A 15,003-nucleotide genomic window follows, 5' to 3' on the forward strand; every position below is an offset into this window, starting at 1 on the left:
GAGCGTTAGTTACCCTGTGAGATTGGACGGAGGGACAGTGAATGGGTAAAGAATGCCTTTACGACGACGAAGAGGCCAGTTTCAACAGCTCACTGCGGTTGAACGAGGCCGTATATAGGGCTACGTGAAGGTTGATTTTCCTTCCGCGCTATTGCAGAACGACTTGGCAGGAATGTCTCCACTGTGCATGCGTGCTGGCAGCAGTGATCACGAGAATGTACGCTCTCAACCTGGCCAGAGAGAGGGCGTCACCCTCTAGGTGGCCCGACCCTTCCCGAGAGGGAGGACCGCCGTATTCGGCGTATGGCTGTGGCGCAGCGGACTGCGTCTGCAGCAGCAATTCGAGCGGCAGTTGGCACCACAGTGACGCAATGAACTGTTCGAAATCGGTTACTTGAAGGACAGCTCCGAGCCAGACGCCCTGCGGCGTGCATTCCACTTACCCCAAACCACCGCCGTCTGCGAATTCAGTGGTGTTAAGCGAGAGCTCATTGGAGGATGCAGTGGAGGTCCGTTGTGTTTTCCGATGAAAGCAACTTCTGCCTTGGTGCCAGTGATGGCCGTGTGTTGGTCAGAAGGAGGCCAGGTGAGCGCTTGCATTCCACCTGTCCGCGGCGTCGACATACTGGACCTACACCGGGAGTTCTGGTCTGGGGAGCAAGTTCCTATGACAACAGGAGCACTCTCGTGGTTATCCCACGCACCCTGACTGTAGATGTGCACATTCGTCTGGTGATTCGACCTATTGTGCTGCCATTCATGAACAGCATTCCCGGGGGTGTTTTCCAACAGGATAATGCACGCCCCCAACACCCTGCCGCTGTTGTAACCCAACGTGCTCTACAGAATGTTGACATGTTGCCTTGGCCTGCTCGATTCCCCGGTCTGTGCCCAATCGTGCATCTATTTGGACGTCACCCACAACCGGCATTAACTGTCCCTGTATTGACTGACCAAGTACAACAGGCATGGACCTCCATCCCTCAAGCTCACGTCCGGCACCTGTACGACACAATGCATGCACGTTTGCATGCTTACATTCACCAGTCAGGCGATTACACCGATTATTAATGGATCACCACGGCACATTTGCGATGGATTTCTCGCGCGGATATTAACCTGTAGTCTTGTATCTTTAATAAATTAAACATGTTACCTCGGCAAATATATTGCCAAACTTTCCGTATTCTACATTCCTTATGTAGTCGTCGATGGAGACGTGGATACAACCCAGATCTCATCTTTGTCAGCGATGCTATTTCACAGCAGTGTGTGAAGTCTGTCTGCGAACCTATACCCAACACACAACATAGACCCATTATGTGCCACGTTTTCTCAGCAGTTCATCCACAATCTGTGCCATTCAGAAGGCGGTACAACTTTAAGAAAGCTGACTGGTTGAAGTACACAAAGCGCTTAGATGAAATGGTAGCAGACATCGAACCTGTTCCAGAGGTATACGATCTGTTCATCGATGCCGTGCAAGAATGCTCTCGCACATCAATACTAAGAGGCTGTAGGTCTCAGTACATACAGGGTCTAGAGGCCAGTACAGTAGATAAATTAAATGAGTACCTGCTGCTCTATGAAGAAAATCCCTTCAGTGAGGACACTATTCAGGCTGGTCAACAACTAATCCAGTCCATGGGCGAAATAAAGAGAGAACGTTGGGTTAAGCTGATGGAAGAACTAGATATGGCAAGAAACAGCAGAGAAGCTTGGAAGCTACTTAGACGTCTGAACAATGACCCCACGAAAAGTCCTCTACATAGCAACATTACTTCCAACCAGATAGCTCATCAGTTCCTAATAAATGGCAAAACAGGCAAGCGAAAAAGACCACCAACACTTCAAAGACATATCGAACAAGAAACATCCAGTCTGTCCAATTCCTTCACTATGAACGAGCTGGAAAACGCCATAAAAATGAGCAAAACTGGCAAGGCAGCCGGTCTAGATGACATGCGTATGGAGCAGATACAGCACTTTGGGAATGCTACCAAACAATGGATCCTACAGCTTTTCAATAACTGTCTGGAACGATGTCAAATCCCTAAAATCTGGCGGAAGACTAAGGTGGTTGCAATCCTGAAACCTGGTAAGCAGCCTACGGATCCGAAGAATTTCAGACCAATATCACTCCTGTGCCATCTATATAAAAATTTTGAAAGAATACTTCTGAACCGACCAGTGGTCGAACCTTTTCTAATCCCAGAGCAGGCTGGATTTAGACCAGGTAGGAACTGCTGTACGCAGATCCTTAATCTGACACAGCACATAGAAGATGGATTTCAACGTGGTGATATTACTGGAGTGGCTTTTGTTGATCTCTTTTCAGCATATGATACTGCACAACACCAAATAGTTCTAAGGAAGTTTTACCATCTTACTGTGGACTTCAGGCTCACAACGATTATTGCCACGCTGCTACAGAACCGACGCTTCTTCGTTGAATTTCAAGGACAGCGGTGTAGATGGAGAATACAGAAGAACGGTCTCCCACAAGGCAGTGTCCTAGCACCAATGCTATTTAACATATATACCAACGACCAACCTCTTCCACCTCACACAAGGAGCTTTCTGTACGCAGATGACCTGGCCCTGGCAACTCAGAGTAAAAACTTTGAGCAAGTGGAACAAAACCTTACTGCTGCTTTGAAGATGCTCTCAGATTATTATGAGGAAAATCACCTCAAGCCAAACCCATCGAAAACTAGTGTGTGTGCCTTTCATTTAAAGAACAAAGAAGCCCTGCGGAAGCTGCGTGTGAATTGGAAAGGAATGGAGCTCGAACATAGCAATACTCCAGTTTACCTTGGTGTTACCCTGGATCGTTCGCTGACCTTCACCACACACTGCACCAAACTCAAGGCAAAAGTTTCATCACGAAACTGCCTATTGCGTAAGGTAACTGGTTCTGGATGGGGTGCCCACCCCCAGACAGTAAGGACAACTGCCCTAGCACTCTGCTACTCTGCTGCTGAATATGCTAGTCCCGTGTGGTATAAATCAGCTCACGCAAAGAAAGTCGACATTGCCTTGAATGAAACCTGCAGGCTAATTACAGGCTGTTTAAAACCAACACCCACACAGAAGTTGTATTCACTTGCAGGTATAGCTCCACCTGATATTAGACGTGAGGTGGCCGCTAATATCGAGAGACAAAAGGTTTGCAGCATCTCTGCCCACCCCCTTCATGAACAGCAGCCACCACCAGCTCGACTGAAATCCAGGAAGAGTTTTCTACAGTCTTCTGCTCCACTTAATTCTGACCCAGAAAAGGCCAGGGTTAAGCTATGAAAACAAAGGTACCCAGATCATCCGGAACGTGTTGAAATTGAAGAGAAGTTGTCACCTGGTCACGAAGAGGGATGGTGTATATGGAAGTCATTAAACAGACTGCGGACCGGCGTTGCAAGATCTAAGGACAATCTTGTGAAATGGGGCATCGTGCACGGTGGGGACTCATTATGCGAATGTGGAGAGGAACAGACACTACGCACGTCTTGCACTGTCGTCTATGCCCAGATTCATGTACAGGGTTGGAATTGGCACTGGCTGGAAACAATGCCATCAATGTAGCCAAATACTGGTCACAACTTCTGTAAAAAATGTATATATAGTGTAGATATTTTCATGTAATACTTCCTTTCTCCTTTTTTTATTTTTTACAATTAATTTGTTCATATGTCTTTCATTTTGAGTGATTAACATACTTCAAATTTTTATTATTTATTTTTTTAACTGTATTTAAATTGATTTCTTATATATTGGTACCTCTGACACGAATAAATAAATTCCTTATGTCATGGTGTTTGGATTCTTTTTCCGCTAGTGTATTTATGTTCAACGAAATTACAAACTAACTTAACACTCGTGGAAAAATTCAAGAATCTTTCATACTTGGTTCCATTAAGTGTATTTCACTAAAATTTTACAAAATTGATATCATAAGTAATTCGCGGAAAAGTCACTTTAATTACCCGCTGTCGAATGAGGTTTGGTCTCTCTCGCCTTGTCGCTTTGGCCCTTCCTTCGGGAGAAGTTTTCATAAAACGGCTGGTACTCTGGAGTTAGAACTGGAAGAACTGACCTGAACAGAGAAACCAGAGCATCATCCTTTTCTTTTGATATAAAAGGAGTAGACGTGTAGGCCTACAAGGGTTTGATGTTTGACATTGAGGGCCTGTTGATTTAAAAAAAAAAGTCTAGGTCACGACAGAGTATGCGACATAGGAGGGACCGTCAGTAAGGAGAGATCCTTTCCTTGGGACACGTAAGGAACCCATGGAACCTGCACGAAATAAAAGTGTTCTGCCTATAATTCGGAAGCTCTTCATTAGTTTTATTGAAAGTACGACATTTTATAAAGCTCATACATTTCTGTAAAACAGCTAACAGCAAATGACATAGTTTGCGAAACACTGATTCATAACACTTGCTAACGCTTGTGGGCAATTAATTTATTACTCGCCTGTATCTACGAAGAGCAGCTTCAACAAATTTCTTCCCCCTGTAATACATAAATAGAATACAAAACTTACTGAAAACACACAGACACACATATATTGTGCCCGTACACAGGTACTTGAATACCAAATCGATTGACAACACTTGCCCACGTCAACCCCTGAACTTACCGTTCCATCATTGGTCGTCTGCCTCGGCTGCTTCGGTAGAGCAATGTCGTACTCTCGGATCTTGGGGTTGTTCCCAGTCCTTTTCTGTCACCTCATCGACCAAACGATAGGGTTCAGAGGAGAGCATAAGTACTTCAAATGAGGGGCAAAAATGTGCTTACTGTAATATTTATTCAATGTAAATGACGATAATTTGTTTAATAAATAGACAAGAAAAGTCAGTTAAATTTTTCAGAACATTACATTGATATTTATATACCCTCACAATTTTGTGTGTGTGGCCTCTGGCCTGACCTAGTGGCCTGTTTATTATTACATATCAGTCTGGTAGGACGTCCCCCTCGTTTAAAGGGTGGACCGCTATGGTCATAAGCTAAGCAATTAAATCGATTCGTGTTTATGTTATCACACATAGTGTTCTTGGCTAATGATCAGCACATAACTTAATACAGTAAATACATTCAACTTATTTACTTACTCTTTGAGAAGGATGCCGACTTGGTTCATAACAGAAAACAGATCTGCCTTGAGAAGGAGCCTGACTTGAGTCATGCAGCAGATGGAGTCTAAAATACTGTCATGACTTGTGTCGTCTTCGGCTCATAATTTTAGACGGAGACCTGGAAAATACTGAACGAGTTGGCTACGCAGTACAGACTGTGTCGTAAGTTTGCATTCGAAAGATGGTGTATTCCGACCCCATCGTCGGCTGCCTTTACTATGATTTTCCGTTGTTTTCCGTTTTCAGTCCAATGCTGGTCTTGTTCGGTGGTGACCTTCGCAATCTAGTAGCCTTACTATTCGGCCATGATGCCGGACTGATCTCTCCTGCTCATATTCTATTCTAATTCCTCCGTCAAATATATTTCTCGGCTTTCTCTGCTATTATTTACATTTTTTTGCTATTTGCTTTACGTCGCACCGACACAGATATGTCTTACGGCGACGATGGGATAGGAAAGGCCTAGGGATTGGAAGGAAGCAGCCGTGGCCTTAATTAAGGTACAGCCCCGGCATTTGCCTGGTGTGAAAATGGGAAACCACTGAAAACTATGTCTTGAAATGTTCTATAAAATGTTGTCTTCCTCTTGTCAACTTTCAACAATTTACTCGATTCTTTTAAGCTCAGTTGGATTTCTCTGTGATTCAGTTTACCTTACCCGTTATACACGGAGCATTCTTACGTAACGCCACATTTCAAAGCCTTCTAACACCATTCATTCAAATCAACTAATGTTCATATGTTTCACGTCTAAGTACGCTACGCTCCATCCAGGTGCATTCAGAAACAATTTTCCAATACGTAACTCTATGCGTAAGGTAATCAAATCTTTTCTTCAGAAAGTCTGTGTTTCTAGCCTAATGCATCTACTTACTTTAACATTCCAATTTCTAAAGCCCAAATTCATCTAAGAGGAGGCTAGTTGATACTGTGCTGTATCTTCTGAACTGGGCAAGAGCAAATTCCTTACTTTTGCCGACCTGTTTCAGTCTCGTCTTTATTTATCCTGGCATGAAAATTACTGAGGTATGAGCGATACCAAACACCATTCCTTTTGCAGCCATGGCTCATATCGCTGGCCGGTTTATATATTTCATTGGGCTGTGAAAGTGATCTGCTATAACACCATCGGGTTCACTGAGGAAGGCAGCAAGAAACTGCATCACTTGTTATTTTCTTAATACACATCTTCAATGACGCCTGGAGTCGGAATCGTTGGGGATACACATTCTGACTTAATCTGTCTCATTTGTCTAGTAATGGTGTGGTAGCCTTACATTGTCACTGATTTCTCATCAACGACCCCGCGGTTCGAATCCTGGTCAATATACATAGATTTTAAGTTTCGTCCTTGTGCTTCAGATTGCGCGTAAGAATAGAAGTCCCGCAGCTTTGGTCACGGTATATGCTGTTAAATTACAAGCCTGCTTCATTTACTTAAGTGCATCTTGTAACCAATTTTTGAGACTACGTACCCTGATATTTAAACAAATCTAAATTACATCTATGAGCAAATTTTTAGTCTCGTTGCAATCTGTTAGGATTCCATGTTTTTATTGCAAATGCTTCAAGCACGGTATAATGGTTTATGAAGGAAATTCAATAAAATACAAAGTGTTATATAGTAAAATTGTTCTTGTGGTATTGGTTGATTTCTTATTACTGTTTAAAGCATTAACATAATCATGTATTTCGCAAGACTGGCAATCCAGTCGAGGCAGTGCTGTTTGTCTGGCTCACTCACTACACGTGCGCAGTTTTCTGCTGTGAAGGTCACGGCAATAGGAAATAAGACAAGAGTTACTGAGACAATTTACAGCCGCGATGACCAGACTAAAGATAACAAACACTCCAAGCAACTGAAGTGCACTCACGGTTTGAGACTTCTATATGCGATATATAGTAGGTTGGTGGGAGGGAGCACAGCAGTATTTTTCAGTCGAGCTTCTATAAAAAATCCGAATCAAGCGTTCCCACAAGATGGGAATACACTGCAAAGAAACAAACTGTGACTCACGATATGTGTCAGGAACAACAGAATTTCAATACGAAATATTCTAGATAGATGGATACTCACGGGATACATATCGGAATATCTGTTCAGCTTCCTTTGCCTCGTTTAGGATTCAACCATAATGAGAAATTAGCGCTGCGTCCTACAGTGTTAATAAATATCAGGGCCTGGATTTTGATGACATAATAAATACCATACAAATACCTATACAATTACAAAAGTATTCTCAAACGTGACTTAAAATAGTAGGGAACTATCTCTGCCATCTAGTGGAGTAGGACGGAACGTCGAAATTGACAAGCAGGTTGATATAATCAAGTAGGGCCTACCATGAGACCTAGCAGAAATCAGACTTTAACCCCAGGTGGTAACCAATCCACTGCTGTCAAGAAAAGTACATGCAGACTGTCGGATTCTGGGGAGTCTGGACTGACACGGAGACCTCTGGCCGACTTCGCCAAAACAACAGAAATATACGAGCAGTAAATTGTTTTTTCTTTTTTTGCTATTGGCTTTACGTCGCACCGACACAGATAGGACTTATGGCGACGATGGGACAGGGAAGGGCTAGGACTGGGAAGGAAGCGGCCGTGGCCTTAATTAAGGTACAGCCCCAGCATTTTCCTGGTGTGAAAAAGGGAAACCACGGAAAACCATCTTCAGGGCTGCCGACAATGGGGCTCGAACCCACTATCTCCCGAATATTGGATGCTGGCCGCACTTAAGCGACTGCAGCTATCGAGCTCGGTCAGTAAAGTTGTATGAACTACAGCAAACCCTAAAGGAACAGAAAATACAGATACTGGTGCTCCAAGAAACAAGACTGGCTGACGAAAGCGCAATGAATTTTGGGAACTACAGACTCTTCAAAGGTAAAACAGACAAACGAATTCTTAAAAACACACAACTTTTTTTTAGGAGTTTCCTTTGCAGTTAAGAAAAATATACTCAACTCAATAACAAATGTGCAGGCTGTAAACGATAGACTAATGGCAATCACCGTCAAATGTGCAAATAAAACATACACGCTAATTATTGCACACATGCCAATCAATGAGGACAATAAAACAGACCGCAAAAAGTAGACAAATCCTGGGAAACACTAGAAGCAATAGAGTCCAATAATCCTCGAAAGCACGTCAAACTCATACTAGGCGACTTCAGTGCACAACTAGGCACAGGAAGAAAAAACAGAAAAACAATTGGGTAATTACCAACACATAAATTGACCAACCAAAATGGACAAAGATTAGTTGAAGTCTACAAGATATTCAACCTGAAAATCATATCAACACACTTCAAAAAGAAACCATCAAAACAAATGACATGGATATCACCGAACACAATAATCGGCGAATTCCAAATGGACCACGTAGCAATCTCTTATCCCAACCACAGAGAAATTATGAATATTGAAGTCAGAAGGGGTGTAAACATAGAGTCAGACCATTACCTGACAAGAATCAAACTACAGTTAAAACCTAAGAGATTCACGAACAACAAGCCACCAATCCCAAAATTTGACACCACTAGAATCCAACCATCTCTCACAGAAGAATGAGAGAAAAGGGAGGCAAAAATTGACAACAACTCAAATGAAAACAGATTACAACAGCACAAGCACTAAGGAAAACGCACCGTTGGTGGATTGACGAATGTGGACAATCAATTCAATCTCAACAGAATGCGTTCAACAATTGGAACAGCAAGAAAACAGAGAATAAATACAAAACATTCCTGGCAGTGAGAAAAGAGACAGCTCAATTAATCAGGCAGACCAAAAAGAAATTCGAAGATGATCAACTACTTGAAATCGAGAAAGACTTAGAAAGAAACAAAACGCGAAATTTCTATAAGAAGTTCAAACCTAAGCCTACAGGATATCAACAATATCTCTGCTTGGAGAAAGAAAATGGACAATTGGAACTAAACAACAAAGAACACAGCGAATAATACGCTAGATATTTTAAAGAATTGCTGAACTGCCCACAACCAACACAAAGACTTTTACTGCAAGGACCTGAAAATACTAATCCAAATTCATTACCACCAGATGAAGAAGAAATCGTAAGACAGATCCTAAGACAACAGTATAAATCATCGCGTGAAGGTGGAATCATAGCGTAAGTCGTCAAATCATTAAGCCCAAGAACCATAAAAGAAAGCACCAAAATCATGCAAGATATGTGGCAAACAGAAGAAATCCCAGAACACTGGAAAAATTAATTAATTCACCCACTACACAAGAAGGGAGACAGAACAGATGTAAACAACTACAGAGGAATCTCACTACCTCACTAGCATCAGTTGCATACAAAATTCTATCCCAGTGTCTTCTCGATAGAAAACAACAACAAATAAAACCATAAATCGTAGAATATCAGGCAGGATTCAGACCAGGCCGATCCAGAGCACATCTTGAACCTAAAGCTAATTCTAAGACATCAGAGAATTGGTAGCAAAAATTTAATCTGCACATTTGTTGATTTCAAAAAGGCCTATGATTCAGTCGATCCAAAATCACTCTTCCAAATATTAAAAGAACAAGGTTTCGACATGAAAACACTTGCAATCGTAAAACTGACACTGACAGACTCGAAGCCCAAGGTTAAATTCATGGGATAAATCTCAGGTCCCTATGAAATTAAAACGGGAGTAAATGAAATAGCATATGGCTTTTAGTGCCGGGAGTGCCGAAGTACAAGTTCGGCTCGTCAAATGCAGGTCTTTTGATTTGACTCCCGTAGGCGACCTGCGCGTCGTGATGAAGATGAAATGATGATGAAGACGACACACAGACAGCGGAATTAACCAATTATGGTTAAAATTCCCGACCCTGCCGGGAATCGAACCCGGGACCTCTGTGTGCAAAGGCCAGCACGCTAACCATTTAGCCATGGAGCCGGACAAAACGGGAGTAAGACAAGGAGATGGACTCTATCCTGAACTCTTCAACAGCGTCCTTGAAAACGTGATACAAGAATGGCGCAAACAGAACTGGTCCACAAAATACACCAACCAATCACTTTAGGCAGAGGAAAAGTAGCAATAGATTGCTTAGCATTTATAGACGACCTAGCAACCTTAATCCGAGACATTTCAACAGCCCAAATTCATATTGAACTCCTGCAAGAAATTGTGGAAAATGTCGGCCTCCAGATATCTTTCGAAAAGACAGAATACATGACCTGCAACAAACAGTCACCAAAATGCATAGACACGGAATATGGCGAAATTAAACGAGTAACACAATTTAAATATCTTGGTGAAACAATTCAGGAAAATGGGCTGGAAAAGAAACAGCCAATGAAATTAGGTGTCAAAAGATTTAAAAAATAGTAAACTCGCGTCCTCATCCTGAGGTGGTGCAGCTCTTTCCAGGCACACCCCCAATGGACGTGAGCTGCATGTACCATTTCAACCACGTACCAGCCTCCTGCCATTCTTAAATTACTGGCAGTACCGGGAATCGAACCCGGCTCCTTGATGACAGCAGCTGGTAACACTAACCGTTACGCTACGTATGCGGACTGTCAGAAGCTGGAAAATGCATATCGTTCGTTCGTTCGTAATCTGTTTACCCTCCAGAGTAGGTTTTTCCCTCGGACTCAGCGAGGGATCCCACCTCTACCGCCTCAAGGGCAGTGTCCTGGAGATTCAGACTTTGGGTCGGGGGATACAACTGGGGAGAATGACCAGTAACTCGCCCAGGCGGCCTCACCTGCTAAGCTGAACAGGGGCCTAGTGGAGGGATGGGAAGATTGTATGGGACAGGCAAGGAAGATGGAAGGAAGCGGCCGTGGCCTTAAGGTAGGTACCATCCCGGCATTTGCCTGGAGGAGAAGTGGGAAACCACGGAAAACCACTTCCAGGATGGCTGAGGTGGGAATCGAACCCACCTCTACTCAGTTGACCTCCCGAGGCTGAGTGGACCCCGTTCCAGCCCTCGTACCACTTTTTCAAATTTCGTGGCCGAGCCGGAAATCGAACCCGGACTTCCGGGGATGGCAGCTAATCACGCTAACCACTACACCACAGAGGCGGACAAATGCATATCGACTAACCCAAAATATCTACAAGAAAAAATGTATCTTCAAGCACACAAAACTAAGATTTTGCAATACAGTCATTAGACCAGAAGGTCTTTATAGATCACAAACGCTAATTTTAGATAGGTCGCCATAAGACCTATCTGTGTCGGTGCGACGTAAAGCCCCTAGCAAAAAAAAAAAAAAAAAAAATAGATAGGAAAGCAGACAATGAAAACAATGAGTAAAAGGAACGCAAAATCATTCGAAAAATTCTAGACCCGAAACTCGCCGACGAACAATACCGACTCAGAGGCAGACAGGAAATCAAACAATACACTAATATTCACATTGACATTAGAAAACGCAGGTTATGTTTTTATGGACACATTAAAAGAATGCACCCAGACAGACTTACAAAACAAACAGTGGAATTCCACGAAAACAGGAGTAAAGCCAAAACAGACACAATGGAATGGGTTGACGAAATTAGAACTGATCTGAAACAGGCAGGAATTACACCAGCAGATGTCCAGAACCGAGTGATCTTAAGATCCAAAGTTCACAAATGGCATATTGTCCAAGAGGAAAGCCCAAGGAAGAAGACCGGAACAACTTGGTCTGAAGACAGAAAGGAAGCCCACAGTAAAATAATTAAAGAAATATGGGCACGAAGGAAGGCAAGCGCATGCCTCTAAGTACTCTGCGTAGTCCTAATGAGCTTATTCGGAAATATAATAATAATAATAATAATAATAATAATAATAATAATAATAATACCGAGCTCGATGGCTGCAGTCACTTGAGTGCGGCCAGTATCCAGTATACGGAAGATAGTAGGTTCGAATCCCACTGTCGGCAGCCCTGAAGATGGTTTTCCGTGGTTTCCCATTTTCACACCAGGCAAATGCTGGGGCTGTACCTTAATTAAGGCCACGGCCGCTTCCTTCCCACTCCTATGCATTTCCTATCCCATCGTCGCCATAAGACCTAACTATGTCAGTGCGACGTAAAGCAACTAGCAAATAATAATAATAATAATAATAATAATAATAATAATAATAATAATAATAATAATAATAATAATAATATCCTCCTCTGTGGTTCCACTTCCGGAGGCCTGGGTTCAAGTCCTGACTCTGTCACGAAATTAAAAAGTGGTATGAGGGCTGGAACGGGGTCCACTCAGCATCGGGTGGTCAACTGAATAGAGTTGGGTTCGATTCCCACCTCAGCCATCCTCGATGTGGTTTTCCGTGTTTTCCCACTTTTCCTCCAGGCAATGCCGGGAAAGTACCTAACTTAAGGGTACGACCGCTTGCTTCGCTCTTTCTTACCTGTCCCTTCCCATCTTCCCATCTTCCCATCCCTCCACAAGGCCCCTGTTCAGTAAAGCAGGTGAGGCAGCCTGGGCGAGGTAATGGTCTTCCTTCTCACTCGTATCACCCAACCTAAAATCTTACGATCTACGACGCTGCACTTGAGGCGGTAGAAGTGGGATCCCTCGCTGAGTCCGAGGGAAAAATCGACCCTGGAACGTAAACAGATTAAGAAAGAAAGAAAGAATGAAAGAAAGAAAGAAAGAAAGAAAGAAAGAAAGAATTATTATTATTATTATTATTATTATTATTATTATTATTATTATTATTATTATTATTATTATTATTATTATTATAAAGCGTTTTAGACAACAACATTTCCATCCTTCGTTTTCTGATATGCAGTTCTTTTTACAAGTACAATAACCGAGCTTCAGTGTGCCACCATTATTGGAACATTACGCCGTCTCCAAGTTAAAAAGTATCTGAAATGAAAAAGAAGAACTATACTATTAACTAATCAAACGTGTTACCGGAGGAGAACATATCGAAGTTATTGTAGGCCTACATCCGTACAGATTTCAATATATATAGGCTATAATTATATCCTGAATGGCACCTTACTCCGCACTGCAGTAGATGACGGTGGCCATAAGCCGGTACTCGAATGCAAAACAACGTTGCTTGTCAGTCAAAACGTTCTTGTTTTGAAAAGTTTGGACTGAATCCTAAAACTTCTAACGCGTATCTACGTTTATTCAAAGCTCCAGTGATATTCAGATATGTTGATTGCTTAATGTAAGTGGATGAAAATGATTACATAAGACCGCAAGAAAATGACTTTAAAAATAAGAAATTAGTAAAATGAATGGGCGGCTTTGTGGTAGCGGTTAGTGTGATTAGCTGCCACCCCCGGAGGCCCGGGTTCGATTCCTGGCTCTGCCTCGAAATTTGAAAAGTGGTGTGAGGGCTGGAACGGGTTTCACTCAGCCTCGGGAGGTCAACTGAGTCGCGGGGGGGGGGGGGGGGGGGTGTTCGATTCCCACCTCAGCCATCTTCGAAGTGGTTTTGTTTGGTTTCCCACTTCTCCGCCAGGCAAATGCCGAAATGGTACGTAACTTAAGGCCACGGCCGCTTCCTTCCCTCTTCCTTGTCTATCCCTTACGATCTTCCCATCCTCCCACAAGGCCTCTGATCAGCATATTGGGTGAGGCTGCTTGGGCGAGGTACTGGTCCTCTACCTCAGTTGTATCCGCTGACCCAAAATCTCAAGTTCCAGGACACTGCCTTTGAGGCGGTAGAGATGGGATCCCTCGCTGATTCTGAGGGAAAAGCCAATCCTGGAGGGTAGAAACTGAGAAAATGATGACGGATTTAAAAAGTTAAAATTAAAAACATGGCGAAGAATGACGCGAAAATGAGTAAATTAATGCACATTTATGTGATCTGAGGGCCATGATAAGGATAAATTTCCAGTATAAGATAGCATTGTCTATGATGTACCATTTAAAAGCTGATATGTCATCAAAATACAGGCCCTGATAACAATGTTATTACTTCAGCGTCCGTTCTTATTCCTCAAGGTCGTAACAGACACTGGGATGTCGGAATGTTTTCCTAGTGCTCCTTAACGTGTTGGAAGAAAACAATGTGGAGTTGCTTTGACTTCAGCTGGGATCGAACTCGCTACCCTGGGAAGAGAAGTATAGCTGTTAACTGACTACGCTTCTGATACCAGTGTGAAGGTAAATTTGCTCACCTCATATAGAGAACAGGTCGTTGGTTCCGAAAGAGCCTGTGCAGAAAGTGGCATTGTTTGGCTGTAAAACAAAAAAGCATTAAGTGTTTCAGACAGAATGAAGATAGAAGGCAATCAATCAATCAATCAATCAATCAATCAATCAATCAATCAATCAATCAATCAATCAATCAAACAATCACCACTTATGTGCATTTAGGGCAGTCGCCTAGGTGGCAGATTCCCTATCGCTTGTTTACCTAGTTTTTATTAAATAATTTCAAAGAATTTGGAAATTTTTCGAACATCTCCCTTGGTTAATTATTCCAATCCCTGACTCCTCTTGCCCCAATTTGTCCTCTTGAATTACAACTTTATCTTTATATTATGAACTTTTCTACTTTTGAAAAACTCACCCAATCTTATTCGTCTAATAATGTCATTCCACGCCATCTCTCCACTGACAGCTCGGAACATTCCGCTTGCTCGAGCAGCTCGTCTCCTTTCTCCCAAGTCCTCCCATCCCAAAGTTTACAACATTTTGGTAACGCTACTCTTTTGTCTGAAATCACCCAGAACAAATCGAGCTTCTTTCCTTTGGATTCATTCCAGTTCTCGAATCAAGTAATCCCGGTTAGAGACCCATATGCTGGAACCATACTCTAATCGTGGTCTTACAAGAAATTTATGTGTCCTCTCCTTGAAATCCTTACTACATCCCTAAATACCCTCATAACCATATAAATAGATATGTAACTTTTA

General features: G+C 42.6%; 1 long non-coding RNA gene across 1 annotated transcript in view; it reads left to right on the forward strand.

Moving 5' to 3' along the window:
* LOC136864174 (uncharacterized) overlaps positions 1 to 15,003 on the forward strand; it is a 592,451-nt gene that overhangs the window by 541,217 nt on the left and 36,231 nt on the right. The gene's annotated exons all lie outside the window — the stretch shown is intronic.

Source organism: Anabrus simplex, chromosome 2 (assembly GCF_040414725.1).
Source record: "Anabrus simplex isolate iqAnaSimp1 chromosome 2, ASM4041472v1, whole genome shotgun sequence".
Lineage (NCBI taxonomy): Eukaryota > Metazoa > Arthropoda > Insecta > Orthoptera > Tettigoniidae > Anabrus > Anabrus simplex.